Raw genomic sequence first — 15,211 nt, 5'->3', positions numbered from 1 at the left:
TATAATTGGAAGAATGTGGAAATTTATAATTTTACTATATATATATAATGTTTAAAACTGAACGGAAACTAAATAATGTCATAACCACATAAATTAATAGAAGTATTTGTATTTTATTGTACCCTGTATCTAAAAGTTTGGAGCATATTTTTCAATTTCTACATGAATAGAAATATTTAAATTTTATTGTATTTTATCGTATCTTGCAACATATACATTCCAAAATCATGTTGTTAAAAATATTGGTATTTATCTATAATTTAAATTGTATTGATCCAAATGATATATTTATGTACCATTTAAAACGAGGAGTTTAAGTACCTGTCAATTCTGAATATAAAATCAATTGACGCTCCAAATATTCAGACATGAGTATAAATAGTATATAAATGTGAATGAATATATAAATGAAATATAATTCATACTATACATTAATTTACGTTAACTTACAACAAGTTAAGCATGTAAATGTTATTATTAACAATCAGTGTAAAATAATATCACATAGCAGAGTGGTATTTCTATGATAAAGCAACTAATAAACGAAAATTTTTCTTGTCTTTTCCTATTATTTATAGACTTCTAAAAATGAATAGTGACAATTATAATTTAATAATTGTTGCGCTAATTTATCTTCTATAAGATTTATGTTTTATCAGGTTTTATATTCAGTGACTATCTATAAGCAGAACGTTGTTACGCAATTAATTAGAATAATTGATAACTTATGTAAACAATAAAATGCAATACACCATTACGTATTTAATTATATTATATATATGCGAACATAATATAGAATATAATATATTCTAAATAAACATAACAGTAATAATGATTATTATACATTTCATTACAGATGAAATTAAATAAATAAAAATCTGTAATATAATAAGACATAAGAAATAATATAAAATTATCATCATAAAAGTACTTTGGTACGCAGATATTATTAATAGCAACCACTTCTTTCTTGCTCTTTTCGTAGGTTCCACAGTATTTTTACAAAACAAATACATTGCAGTATGAAAATTACAAATTTTTCACTGTATAAAAGTTTCCATATTCTACACAGGTTATATGGAGTCCTTTTCCCCAGACATTGTAATACCCTAGGGATGGAAGATGAAAGGAAGGAAGGAAAGAAGATAATATCTTCTTTTTATATAATACATCTTTCGCGGCATCTAAAATATCTAGAAATTCTATAACTAAAATGTTGGTTAAAGACATTAATATTATAGTCCACGTATTTCTGCCGGATAATCCTCATTTAAAAAAAAAATAAGAATTTTAAATATTCTACAGGTATTAATTTATCAATCAATTAAAAATTGCATAGATTCTGGGAAAATGATTATGTTTCTTGTATTTGTTTCTCGCTAACTGTAAATAAATTGAAACAAAAACAATCACAAAATCTACACTGTACATTAAAATGAACAAAATATCCTATTATTATTACATATTTACTTTACTATACATACCATAATTTCATTCTTTTGATCGAATTTCTGAACTTTCAACTTCTGACTGAGAAAGTCTTTTTATGAACAACAATTTTGAAAATATTCCAGTGGATCGATTTAAATGGCCTCACTTGTAAGAAATAGATTATTATTTCAGTTATTAAATATATAAAATGGTACTAAATGGCGAAAACTGAAATGTGTAATCTGTTACGGAAGTTATTAACTAAATAGAACATAACATATATTTCCAGATATAGTAAAACTTATAGAGGACAGACTTGTACAGTTTAAATAATTGCAATCACTAATTTTTCGTTTGTATAAGTGTTCAGGTTTAAATAAATGGATTCAACCAGCAAAAGTTTATTTAATTGGACACTGACTAAAATTTGGTTCAATGGTAAATAAACGGAGTTTTACTGTATTTTAATTTCTCAAATTTGGAAAACATCTCACTTGTACATCATGATATTGAAAAGACGGAGCATTATGCAACTTACTGTGCCTCAAAGAGTTAAAAGAAAACGGTTGTTTTAAATGTTTGAATGGCGGAACCTACAAGTTACGAGAAATCCCAGAGGTGCTTTTTTCATTCCTGCGAGACGCTAATTTTAATTTCTCGTTGTAGCCACTTCACGAATGGCTATAACCAGTTGCTCCGTATTATGATAACCCATTGTTTACACTTTCCATCTATTTGTCTGTACACATCGAGTTCCGACGCAAATTCTCCTGGCTCTCTCCCTGTAGTCTTATTTTGCCAAATGTAAGATATGACTATTATTATTGCTTTATCATCGCAATAATAACGAGTATCGTTTCGACGGTTCTTTGAAGTGTTTTTCACTGTTAGGCAGAAACATCAGACCCCACTATCTGAGAGGCAAAGGGTGAAAAGTTGAGGGATACTTCTGATTCGAGTTACACTTTGAATGTGACGAGTGAACAGCTATCGTTGAGAGATCGAAAGTTGCTTCATGGCTGACAAAGTTTTTTGTTTGTCAAGCACCTTTATTCCAGAATGGTTTGAAGTGCGTTTCAAGAATAATATAAATGTCGAAAGAAGAAGTTTTTTTTTCCTTGCTTTCAGAAAGGAGAAGCAAGAAAGTGATATTCGTCTTTGTAAAGAGATATAGCTCTTCGTATCTCTTCGAATGGAATGGTTTCGAACAAATATGTCGAGAAAGTATCACGTTTAGCATACTTCTGTGTATTTTCTCTAGTATCTTTTATTCCTGATCTATACGTTTCAATTTTTCTGAACAAAATATTCATCGTACTACTTAATTGCGGGAAAAACGTATTTATAATTAAATGATGTCAGTTTATAATTGACAAAAATAATGAACAAGAAATGATATAACAATAAATAATGAAGGAATATAACATATTTGTTATAAAATGTATTCTTGCATGATAATATGATATTTATAATTGCAAAAATTTGTGAAATAATATAATATTGATACAGTGGTATTTGAATTATTTTAAATTAATCTTCAATTATGATATCGACCATTTTATATGCAATAATCTAATATTCATGCAATTATAGATACAACATTACTATCAATTTATTATTTAATAATTTTTATATACATTCATATTTATGAATCACTGATATATCATACTACACGAATTTATTAAAATTGTCAATTTTTAATCCCCATATTAAAGAAATAAACTCCACAATCTTTTATAATCTATTATTCAGGGACAAACAATTAAAGAGAAAAAGAACTCTACTCTTCGATAGACGCGCAATATTACAAAACCAGGATTCGACAAATTTTATTTGAAATAAAAATGAAATGTAACAATTTAAAATAACGTATCATTTCAACTGATTCGCTTGTTGAAAAGCAACACTATCTTGGATCTCAATCAAATAAATTATTTCCAAATAATCTTGCGTTTGAAATCGAATTCATTTGAAATAAAGTAGTAAATAATCCCAATGGAAAGTGAAATTTATACAATAGAATTTTCCAAATTGTTAGTAGAAATAGAAACTTATTTCATTCAACAACATTCAAATAATTTGGAGAAGCACAAAATGAGCAAACGTTAAATTATTTCAAGATGACATCGAATGTTCATTTCCTGATGCTCGTTCCAGATAATGCCCCGAGTCTGTACGAAACTTCGAAAAGAGAGGTTTGATACCACGAATGGATCGATTAATGCTCGCATGATTATCGACTAGCGTGCACTCTGGCTCCTCTGCGATATTGACAAACGCGTACGAGGAGTAAAAGCTGGACAATCCATTGTTTTTTTTTTCCCCCTTCCGAGGAGATAACACACCATGGTGACGGCTCACGCTGCAGAACGCTTCGTTTCGCGAACAACTAGATATACGAGAGGTTCGGCGCCGTTATCTGCGCGTGTCGAGGCCGTGAACAACCGGCGCGGGCAACATACAGAAATGCCAGACGATTCACGGCGCGATATGACCTCGGCATCGAAGTACATTTCTCTGGTATTTCCTTGGTATTTCACGTGTACCTCGGATGGCTGCCGCAATGTCACTTGCCAGCGTTGCATGTAAATGCGGCCTCGCGTAGCGTGTCCAATTATGTCAACGATTACCGCGTCCCTTAACGACTATACAGGGAAACGAAATCGAACATTTTTTTTTTTCTTCTCTTCTTCTTCTCTCCTCGAGGCGCGTTGTTCTCTGGCTAAATAGTTGGTTCTCTCGTATCGATACGCTTTTACGATATCGTTTGTTGATTTCAGTTTGTTGATTTCGGTTACGGCTGGTGACGTTATCGAGAGTGCCAAATGAAGATTGAAGAATCGATCGTGCGTATGTGTACCATCCCGGAACAAAATAATAGCACACTCTAAAAATGAATAAATTTCTTTTTATCGAAACAAATGGTATAAAATCTGTCTTATATGCATTCTCCGGTAGTGCTTTTATCAATACGTGTAAGTAACGTAAATTAAACTTTCTGCGATACATTTTATGTTATTAAAAATATATATATACATAGAAATACGGTAATATTTAATGAGTGAAAATGATAACATATTTCGTGAGAAACAAAAGAAACGAGTTTGATAATTGTGCGATCTCCTTTGCATTTAATAACGGCAGCCATTCTTTCAAGCAAAGGTTTATATAATTTCTTTTTAATACATCTTTTCAATTCATTAATACTAGCAAAGTATCTTGCATTCTGGTATACTACCCTTGCCAGATCCAACAATTTTCTATGAAATTCAAGTTCCGGAGACTTGCCCAGCTATTCCGAAACACGAATTTTTTTGTTTTAATTCACTCGCGGTGTGCACGGCTGCATTATCGTGTTGAAAAATATATTCATCCGGCAATTTCGTGTAGCATATGTGTTAATTTGTTCGCCAATCATTTCAACATACTTTTTACTATTTAATTTTTCTGTAACAAATTTTATTTCTATCTTACCGTAGTAACCGATATCTTCTCAAATCATTATACCACTGATTCCAACCGGTCGACAACTCAGAAGTTGCTGCTTCTTTCGTAAATAATAATAGTAATGGAAGCCATCAGGTCCTCTTTTCATCGGTGAATATGACTCTTCGTCATTTCATTCATACAAGCATGTTTCTCTGCAAATTGCAAACGACACAGCTCATGCTCTTGCCTTATCCAAGGTTTTTGTTGCAATTTTCGTCGTTTCAGACGTTCGCAATTCTTTGAAACACGTCGAACGTTCCTAACATTTGTCGTAACTCCAGCTTTTTCTGCAATTATATACTATACGTAGCTGTAAGACACTGCGATCGTCCACAACTTCTTCTTTCTCCATAATTATCGGGATCTTTAGTAAATGTATGATCGCTTTATGACTTTTATTAATTGTTTTGGCTATCTTTGTCACAGAGTAATGCTCTTCGTTTAATTTCAATGTCTCGTGTATTTCAGTAGGATTTAACATTTTCCCGCGACTCATTTTTCACAAATTTATTTATTTGTTACGTTAACACGCACTCAAATGACTGTATTTCACGCTTTCGATAGCTTCTGTACGACTGCGTAAATATTCGACTCGCGCGATCTTTCCATCCGTCTTGCGACTAAACTCGCACGATATTTACATTTTCGTTTGTATCTCTTCGGGAAATTGCGTCTCGGTAATGACATTCACATTTGTACTACAACATTCATACCCAAAAATGAAATAATCTGCGCGTTCTCTCTACTTTATGATACATAATACAAGGAAATAGAAGAGAACAGAGTGTGCTATTCTTTTGTTCCAGTTTTTAGTTATTATTAAATAGATTTCATTCTTGGGGGACTGAGCTAAATTTAAAATCAAGCACGAGGATCCTACATACAGTGACTGCCATTAATATTCGAACACTTAAATATTCTAAACACCAAACATTAAACTGTTGTAATTTTGTAAAATGAAATAGCGCACAATAATGAGCTTGAACTCACTCAAGAAGTTGAAACATTTATTTTCAAAACGCGTCGTTCATTTTATTCCAAAATGTTTTTACTTCATGATGATTTCATTTTCAAAAATACCATAAATTGTCTGTGAAACCGATGCCTTCATCTGTAAGTCACTTAACTGACCCAATAGAATTCGTGATTTAATTCGACATACTTAATACAGCCGTAACTTAACATTTAATTGCTCAAGTTCTAATATTTTTATAACTGACTATATATTTTTTTCCTTAGAAAATCGTCTGTACATATTTTCTCATACACGATACAAAGATGCACACTTGCTATTAAAACATCTCACGTGAATGAGGTTTATGATACGAACGTGACTTCTTGTTATCTCTTAGATTCAGAATCTGTCTGCTCCTCTTCCTGGATGCTTTTCAGCTCTTTCATGGACGACTGGCAGAACTCCCGATACTTGTTACTTAGAATTTAGAGGTTTCAAGTGGCTCCCTGTTTTCTAATATAAATCAATGCATCGTAAACCCTATGAAACTGTCTAGAATTAGCTATAGCTAATTAGCTCATTAGAATTAGCTCATCTTGATTTCTTCCAGCTCTTTACAATAGCTAGAAACCAACTCTCTTGGATTTCTTTTTATTTACAAGAGAAAGAAAGTTTGATAACGACGCTCGAAAAAAAAACAACCAACATCTCTTTTTCTCGTCAAAATGAAGAGAAAAAGGTTTAAGGAAGTTTCTAAAATACAATGCCCATTAGTAACTTCGAGAAAATGTTAGTTTATTACAAAACTCTTCAACAGAGAGGACGAAGAATAATATATTGTTGGCATTCTTGAATTCACGTTAGAATTCAAAATAATAGTTCCGTTCCGAAAGAAATATTCAAGTACTAATATAAAACTGTAACAAAAGTGTTATCATAAGGAGTTGTACTAAAAAATTATGATATATCACATTCTACGCTTACACGACTGTGATTTATTTAAAAAAGGAATAAATCAAACTTTAACTTTTGATTTACTTAGTATAATAGTATGTAGTACAACATTTAATGTGGAAAATGACGTAAAATTTAGAATAAATAAAGTAAATGGAACTCAAATTTCTTTTACAGGATATTCTGTTCCAGGATATCATGAGATATTTTATAAAAAAAGAATTACTAAAAATTTTAGAATATTGTAAAAATAAAATTCTCAAAATTTCATTTTATGTAAAAGAATTTGATTATAAACAGAGCAATTAGTAAAATTCACTACCTAAAGAAAATTCCAGAATACTTGCCATAAACTACACAAACAATTGTACACAAATTATGTAACACTACAAGAGTATAAAAAAAAATACTACAGAATATTTGCCAGAAACTGCACAAACAATTGTACACAAATTATATAATACTACTGAAATTTTGTATCTTGTACGTATTATTTCATACAAAACTTTATTATATAAACTGTCGTTATTAACATTCTAATATACCTTCAAAAATTCCGAGGCATTTGATATGAATTTCCCCACAAGACATTGCACAAGAAATTCTATAATACTACAAAATTTCAAACATGCTGTATTATAATGCACAATTTTATTGTATAGACCACAATTTTTAATATTCACTGCCTCTTTAAAAAATTCTGGTTAGTTACATGATATTATATAATATTATAATTAATATATTATATATATTATTATATTATTTATATATTATTTAATATATTATATAACATTATTTACACTCTCAGTATTTCTGTGTTTAAAATTTCTCCCAGATCCGCAGTTTAACCGTAACTATTTTTAACATTCACTGCCTCTTTAAAAAATTCTGGTTAGTTACATGATAATATTATATAATATTATAATTAATATATTATATTATATATTATTTAATATACTATATATTATTTACATAATATTATATAACATTATTTACACTCTGAGTATTTCTGTGTTTAAAATTTCTCCGAGATCCGCAGTTTAACCGCAACTAATATCCAATATTGAAAATTTCGTTCAGAACAGCAAAGCAAATAGATCCTATCGAGGTAGATATATCTTTAGATACAACTTAGATATTACCACGATATATGGGAAATATCGTACAATTTGGAGAGGAAGCTAGTTGACTTTCAATACAAAAAGGTTTTTCTATCACTCTCATGTCGATTTTCGTGTTATCCGTATTATGGAGCGAAGAACTGGGTAACGGATCGGTCTATGTGCCAATACTCCGGCTCAGAGAGTGTACAACGAACGTTTTTACCCCGGACGTTTTTACCGGGGCTCTGTGCAATTTGCAGTATAAGCTGCATCCCTGTTTATCCTTCTCTGCTTTCTGTTCGATGGGAAACGATTATCGGACCACCAGTGTAACCCAGGATATAAAGAGCTTCAAAATAATTATCGAGAGGCAAACTGTTTAGATCCTTGCTTAGTCAGAAATCACCTACAATTAGTCGGAAATTAGATATCAGACGATTTCTCAACTTAAGTTAAAGAGAAACGTGTGTTGTATAAACGCGATATTTCATTCGCACTTTTTTTCCACACTATTGAATGTAATTTTTTTTTTTTTTTTTTTACTTGGAATAACGAAATTTTCAATATTTCAAGAATTTCGTTCAATATGTTTTTCATCACTATTTCGCCCAGTTTGTAATTGTATAAAATTGAAACTGAGATATTTTTAACATTGTGATAAGTTATTGCTTAGTACACAATGGATTAATTAGAATAGTGCAAACTTTTGATCCAATAATTGTTTACAGTAGAATCTCGATTAACCCGTTCATGATTATGCGAGGTTCATGATCAACCAAGGCCTCTATTATACGAGATCTCGATTATCCGGGAACTCTTGTTTACTGATAATAAAGATTTGTATCTTATAACTATGATCTTGTTACGAATTCTTTCAATAGTATTCGTCTGAATCCGATAATTGTTATTATCTTTACGTATTAAATAAGAATGATAACTCGTAGAGCACTTGTAAAAGTAAAATTGAAAAGATAATTTGTTTTGTTTTTATAAATAAAACTTATTCTTTTATCTGCGTCCTCAATTAAGAAGATCAAGATCGTCTATTGTAAAAGATTTCACAAATCAATATTTATTACGTTTAACTTGTGTATGTACAAACATAGTCGAATTATACAGGATGTTCCGAAATTTAGTGTCCAAACCTTGCTAGTGTATTCTACAGGTAAAACTAAGACTAAAATGTCATGTAACGAAAAGCACACAAATGTTAAAAAGTTGTGACAAAATACGAGATATTTTTATAAGTATATTTCTATCTACAAGTGTTCCAATACGAACAATTTCAATCGAGGAGAACCAATTTCCTGGTCTTCTAGAATCTAGATCGTCAGACCATACCTCTTCAGATTTCTATTTTTACGTAAAAATATTTATTATCTTTAAAAGTTAAATTTACTTAAAAATTTACAAGACAAGTATTTACTATTTACACGAAACGAAATAATTACTGAAGAATCGAAACTGCGTACGAAGAAATTCAACCAAGTTGATATGAAATTTATCTACCACGATAAATTCAATAGTACATTAAAAATATCAAATGTTAAATATATATGACTATAAATTGAGTAAAATACTTAATCAGTAAGTAAGTAATTTCGATTGTGAGTAACAATGAATTCAAGCAACGTTAAATATTAAAATAATTTTGACTGTGGCTGACAATGAATTCGAGTAGATATCTTCATTCTACGAACAAACACAACGACGATATTAAAATTACAATTCCACCTGTATTAGTGCGTTTGTTATTTGTTATTTGCTGATAACAATATTTATCAATTCTGTCGAGCAGAAGCACGTTCCTCGTTAATACGTGCATAATGTACGTAAGTGACGTGCGATTTAGAAATTCAATATTAACTTCCGATCGAACACGTACATATGTATCTTCGAACTTCGAAGTGGCTTTATGCTAAAGGCGCAGAATTTGCGTATCCAATATCGTAGTAAACCGGCAGACATTGAACACGAATAATCTTACAAATAGGATGCAAACATGAAAGATTAAATTGAAGGACCGATTTACCCTTTAAATGACGTTCATTTGCTATCTCTGTATTTAACAATATGTTAATCCACTGCACAATTACAAGTGAAATATCATCAATTTGATATCAAACTGTATAATAAATGAGAATTTTAATTAATGACTTTCATCATTTAGACATGCATTTCGTGCTAAAAGCAGTAATATTATTCAAGCTTCCATTCTGATATAATTTGTTAATGTAATTATAATTGGCATGGCGTGATTAATGTAAGCACACGTATCTTCAAATTTTATTCACTTACTACATTTTACTATTAAAATTTAGTTATTTATTTTTTTATTTTGAACTTATTTTTATATCAGTTTATATTTTAAATCAGTCTTTAAAAAGAACTTATTTCTGTTTTTAGGAAATATTAACGTAACGTAATTTCTAACTCTTTACCTTAATTCGCTATTTTTATTGTCCTTCGTTAAAAAGAATCTTGAATCTCGAGCGCTAAAAACTCCAGTCCCACTTCAAATCGTAAACATTAAAACTCTCTGAGTTCGAAGCTCCTTGAGCTGCAAGGGCTTAGAGACTTTTTTAACGCTCGAGACTTTAAGCTCGAAGACTATGCATATCGTCTAGTAATTGTGAAAGAAAATAAACTCGAAGAATGTATTTGATTGCACGTGATAGTGAAATTAAAATGTTATTCAAGTCAGTATTAATAAAATGTTTGGAAAAATTAAATACAAACCAAATAAACGAACAAACTCGTTGCTTCAGTATTTATAGAAATTAGTAATTTTGTACAAGAGAGAAGGAACAGGTCAACTTAACCAAACATTGAATTTTTTAATTATTATTCATAAAGGACATGTTAAAAATTAAGTACAGACCAAAGAAACAAACAAATACATTATTTATAGATATTGATAATTGAACTACAAAAGAGAAAAAACAGAATTACCAATTGAATTAATTTTATGTTAATTATTACTCATTATATAATTGTAATTAAATAATTGTAGTATGTATAATTGTAGTTGAAGATTAACTACAAATCAAAGAGACAAGCAAAGTCATTTCTTCAGTGTTCATAAAAATGGAACATTTAATTACAAAGTAGAAGGAACAGGCTAATTTAATCAACTATTGTTGAATATTTCACATATTCAGACCCCCATAAGTTTTAGAATTTTCCAGATTCTTTCTAGAAAATAAATAAAATATATCACAGAATTTATTATTTTCTTGAATCGCAAGAGCTCCGGGCAGCGAACCAATAAAGCTTTATTAAAGCTTCGATAGTTTAAGCTTCATATGATGACAGTCTTAAAAACTTAGTTCTCCGAGCTTCGAAGATTCGAGCTCTATATATGTATCTCTAGTTCTGTGTATTCCTTTTTAACGGAACAAGGCTTATACTTCATCAAACCGCAGCTTTGATAATTATACATTAGTAACTTGTGATAGACTAAAACATCCGTTTATCTCTTTTAAAATCTAACTAACGAAATATTTGTGAAAATGTCTTTCTATTTATTTCATTCTACTTGAATGCAAATATTTCCTAAAACTGTAATGTTCTTCTTTGTGATATTTTTAATATTTTGCGTAAACAAAAGTATTAATTAGAAAATAAAATAACATAAATAAAATAAAATAACAATGATGACACTATCTGTTAATCCTCATCCGTTTTTCAATTTTCGTTCATGTAACTTATTGTATTGTAAAACATCTTTTACATTAATCTCTGATGGAAATTTCATGTTTTGTCGGTAGTTCTAATACTATAAATGAATGCATTCTAATTTGATATATATCTTCTCATTTAATATCAAATTTTTAAACTTTTAGCAATTTTTAAGTGCTCAAAATGTTAAAACATAAACATCAGTGGTTTCAATATTTTGTATTACGAAACGCAAATGAATAATTTAATAAACGAATGAAATACTTATTCTAGATTTTTCGAAATGTTCTATTATTTTTCACAAATGTAATATTTATATTTTTAAGAACAACATACATATACTAAGAAATAAAGTCAACACTTCTTTTTCGTGCGTTACTTTACTTCTTCTTTGTATTAATATTTATCGTAAATAATAAAATTTTCTTATATCGTTAATGTACAATATTGATATTTCATTCTTTGATTTCAATACTTCTCAGTTTTGAAACAAATATAGCATTTGATGATTTTAGGGATTTTTCAGCGGAAAGTCACTCTGATAATTGAATTAGAGAGTATATACATACGTGAACGAAATTTTTTCAAATGTCTCATTTTATAATAAATAAAATTCAATAAATTCTTGTGTCAAAACTTGATTTTTTAAAAATATTAACTCAAAAAGTTATTTTAGATGTTTATTTCTAAAAAATTGAACTGGTTTTATAAGAATAAAAAATAGATTATTTACAAATGCTATTGTAACATGATATACTCAACGTGTGATTATAGAAAAGATTCTTTTATGAAACGAGTACCTCAAAAGTTACTAGTAGCAGACGAGTTATGCGATTCATGCTGTATGTTGTGCAATCCGCGACAATCCGAATAGCAACTTAGTTCCGATATCACGTCCGTTTCACACGTCGTATCTTTCTTTTTTTCTTTTTTCTTTTTTTTTTTGTTTTGTTTTATTTTATTTCTTTCTCCCCCAATACTCTCAACGTGATGCTCAACGTAGGATGGAACATGTTCCCGGCGCAAACACGTACTTCACGATTTTTGCTACGTATAAAAAACAAATATATTTCCGGAAAGAATTTCATTTGTTTCCGAATGAGAAAAAGCTATTTTATTTAAATTTGAAATCTAAAGACTAACAATTATTACGGATGAGTTGTTTAATTTTAATAATTGTATTGTATTAACTTCTCGTCTTATATTTTTTCTTTTTTTTTTTTTTGTGAATATTGTACCGTTCGGGGGTGCTCTGATTTATGGCACAGCCAAAGTCTCACGCTATTTTTAACATTTTTTTTTTTATAACATCTACACATTCACTTCCAATAATACTGTACTATATTTCAAATTTTGTAAGTTTGGTTTCAACTGCTTTTTTTTTTATAACATCTACACATTCACTTCCAATAATACTGTATTATATTTCAAATTTTGTAAATTTGGTTTCAACTGCTTTTTTTTTATAACATCTACACATTCACTTCCAATAATACTGTATTATATTTGAAATTTTGTAAGTTTAGTTGCAACTGCTGATAATCTCAGTTGATTGATCTTAAAAAAAGATGCTCATCATCAATATGCAGTTTCAATATTCTATCCTTCCAATCTCCAATATTTTAAGCAAATAACTGATAACCCATTGTTGAAGTCACGCGTGAAATTTCAATCTACACTTTCAACTTGTAGTCATATGTACAATTAGCATATGAAGTAATATATGAAATCAGTTTAATTCGATATTCAACTCAATGGTGGGATGTTACGTGCAATCGGGATAAACCATCGAATACCACCGAGAGGATTTACATTTTAACCCAATTTGGGCATACTGGCTGTTAATCGCATTAGTCGGATTATGACCAATTTCATAGATCAATTTTTTCTTTGCTAGTGCGACACGAGGAGAAAATTAATAGTGACTAATGTACCACATCTTTCATTAGATCATACTATATTCCCGTATGATATAAATCCTACAATTTCTACAACACTTTGAGATTATCACGAGCGTTGTTTAACTATATCTCTAACGTAAATCAATATTGTGCTAATATTTCTAGATAATTAATTAGATTAAAGTTAACTGGATGATTAAGTTAATTAATCGATTACATGAAGGAACTTTTTTATTTAGCTTTTTACTCTTGATACGACGAAGTTTCTTAATTTATTACAGGCCGTCAACTAAATTCACGATTTTATAAAATACAAAGAAATTAACGAAACGAACGTTTTCCTATTCGTCACTGAATGTTATAACAAGTATTCTATTTCCGATATTTTATTTCTATTGTATATTATTTTTATTTCATTTATTTCATTCAACATTATATTGTTTCTCCTATCCTTGAAACATTACTTTTTCTCAGGATATCTCGCGGACTGAATTGCGAGAAACAGACGAGTAACATTTCACAGTTTGTTTCTTCAAATGCACAGTAAATATTTTGACCTAATGTACAAATATAGAAAATATCACAACTATAGCACTCGTTATTATATTTGCTATATACAGACGTGAAAGATGTTTTTATTTAGGTTCTATTATTTTAATTCTATTCGTAAAAATATGAATTTGCATAGACATCTGCAATCTATCTATCAAATAATGCTTTTGATAGCTAGAAGCACAATCATACTTTTTTTTATAGATATGTCACTGATCGATTGTCTATATCGAAGAATGGAAAAAAACGGTATTTACAAGCATTATCTTCGGAAATCGTTAGGATATACTTAAAAGATTGATGAAACGATATATTCCACTTGCTCAAATATTCTAAACCTAATTCTTTTTTGCAGTATTATTACAGTAAGAATTATAATATAATTGTCGAAAAAAGAATCCATCTCGAAAGTGTTAAAACTCCATTTGTTTCTCTTCTCTACGCTCGGTATACGTATTCTGTGTGTAGGAGGCTCGATAACGTGTCTCTTGGAGGAAAACGTGCGTGTTATTGGTTATTATACTCCACAATTTAGTTGCTGTGCAACGTTCAAATTATTTATTACGGTGCCGATAAAACAATACCTGCGTACCATGTACCTTTCGCGTCTGCATAGTAGAACGTAACTTTCCCTAACGACTGTAAAACGCTCGTAAACAATACATGTTTTCTTTTATTCCTGTTTCACACGCAACTTCTTTCCAACCATTTGCATGTTTCCTTTGTGCAGTTCTGTTATTTCTCTCTCGTATTTCGTGATACGAATACAACTCTATATACACTTATAATTATAGAACCTATTGTTAGACAATGGAAAAAAAAAAATATGTACGCTTGAAATATTAACAGTGAAAAGATTTTCAGAAAGTACAAAAAATAATAAGAACTGTGTGTTTCAGTTGGCTTGGCAGTGTTTCGAGATAAGTAAAGACTCAGAGTAAGTAGAAACACTGTGTTCTCGTTTCTAAACGCTGAAGTATTTCTTGTCGCTGGAATATTCTTTGATAATATTGATAACAAATTTCCTATTTCTTGGTCGGTTTGATTCGGTAGTTTTTGTTACACGTGCTTGTTACTGTAATTTTTTATAGTCATTGTGAACTCTCCAATGTTATTTTCTACGTGTAATATACGAAGGAATTTTT

General features: G+C 29.8%; 1 long non-coding RNA gene across 1 annotated transcript in view; it reads left to right on the top strand.

Annotated features, from left to right (window-relative positions):
• LOC122534021 overlaps positions 1–15,004 on the top strand; it is a 71,117-nt gene extending 56,113 nt beyond the window's left edge. Inside the window, exon 3 of the long non-coding RNA XR_006307821.1 lies at positions 14,966–15,004. This is a non-coding gene — a long non-coding RNA (uncharacterized LOC122534021). The remainder of the gene's footprint in view (positions 1–14,965) is intronic.
• The last annotated feature ends 207 nt before the right edge of the window (positions 15,005–15,211 follow it).

This window comes from Frieseomelitta varia, unplaced genomic scaffold, assembly GCF_011392965.1.
Source record: "Frieseomelitta varia isolate USP_RPSP 00005682 unplaced genomic scaffold, Fvar_1.2 scaffold_567, whole genome shotgun sequence".
NCBI classification, from domain to species: Eukaryota; Metazoa; Arthropoda; class Insecta; order Hymenoptera; family Apidae; genus Frieseomelitta; species Frieseomelitta varia.
The sequence above is the reverse complement of the archived record's forward strand: the minus strand, read 5'-3'. Positions and strand labels throughout refer to the sequence as shown.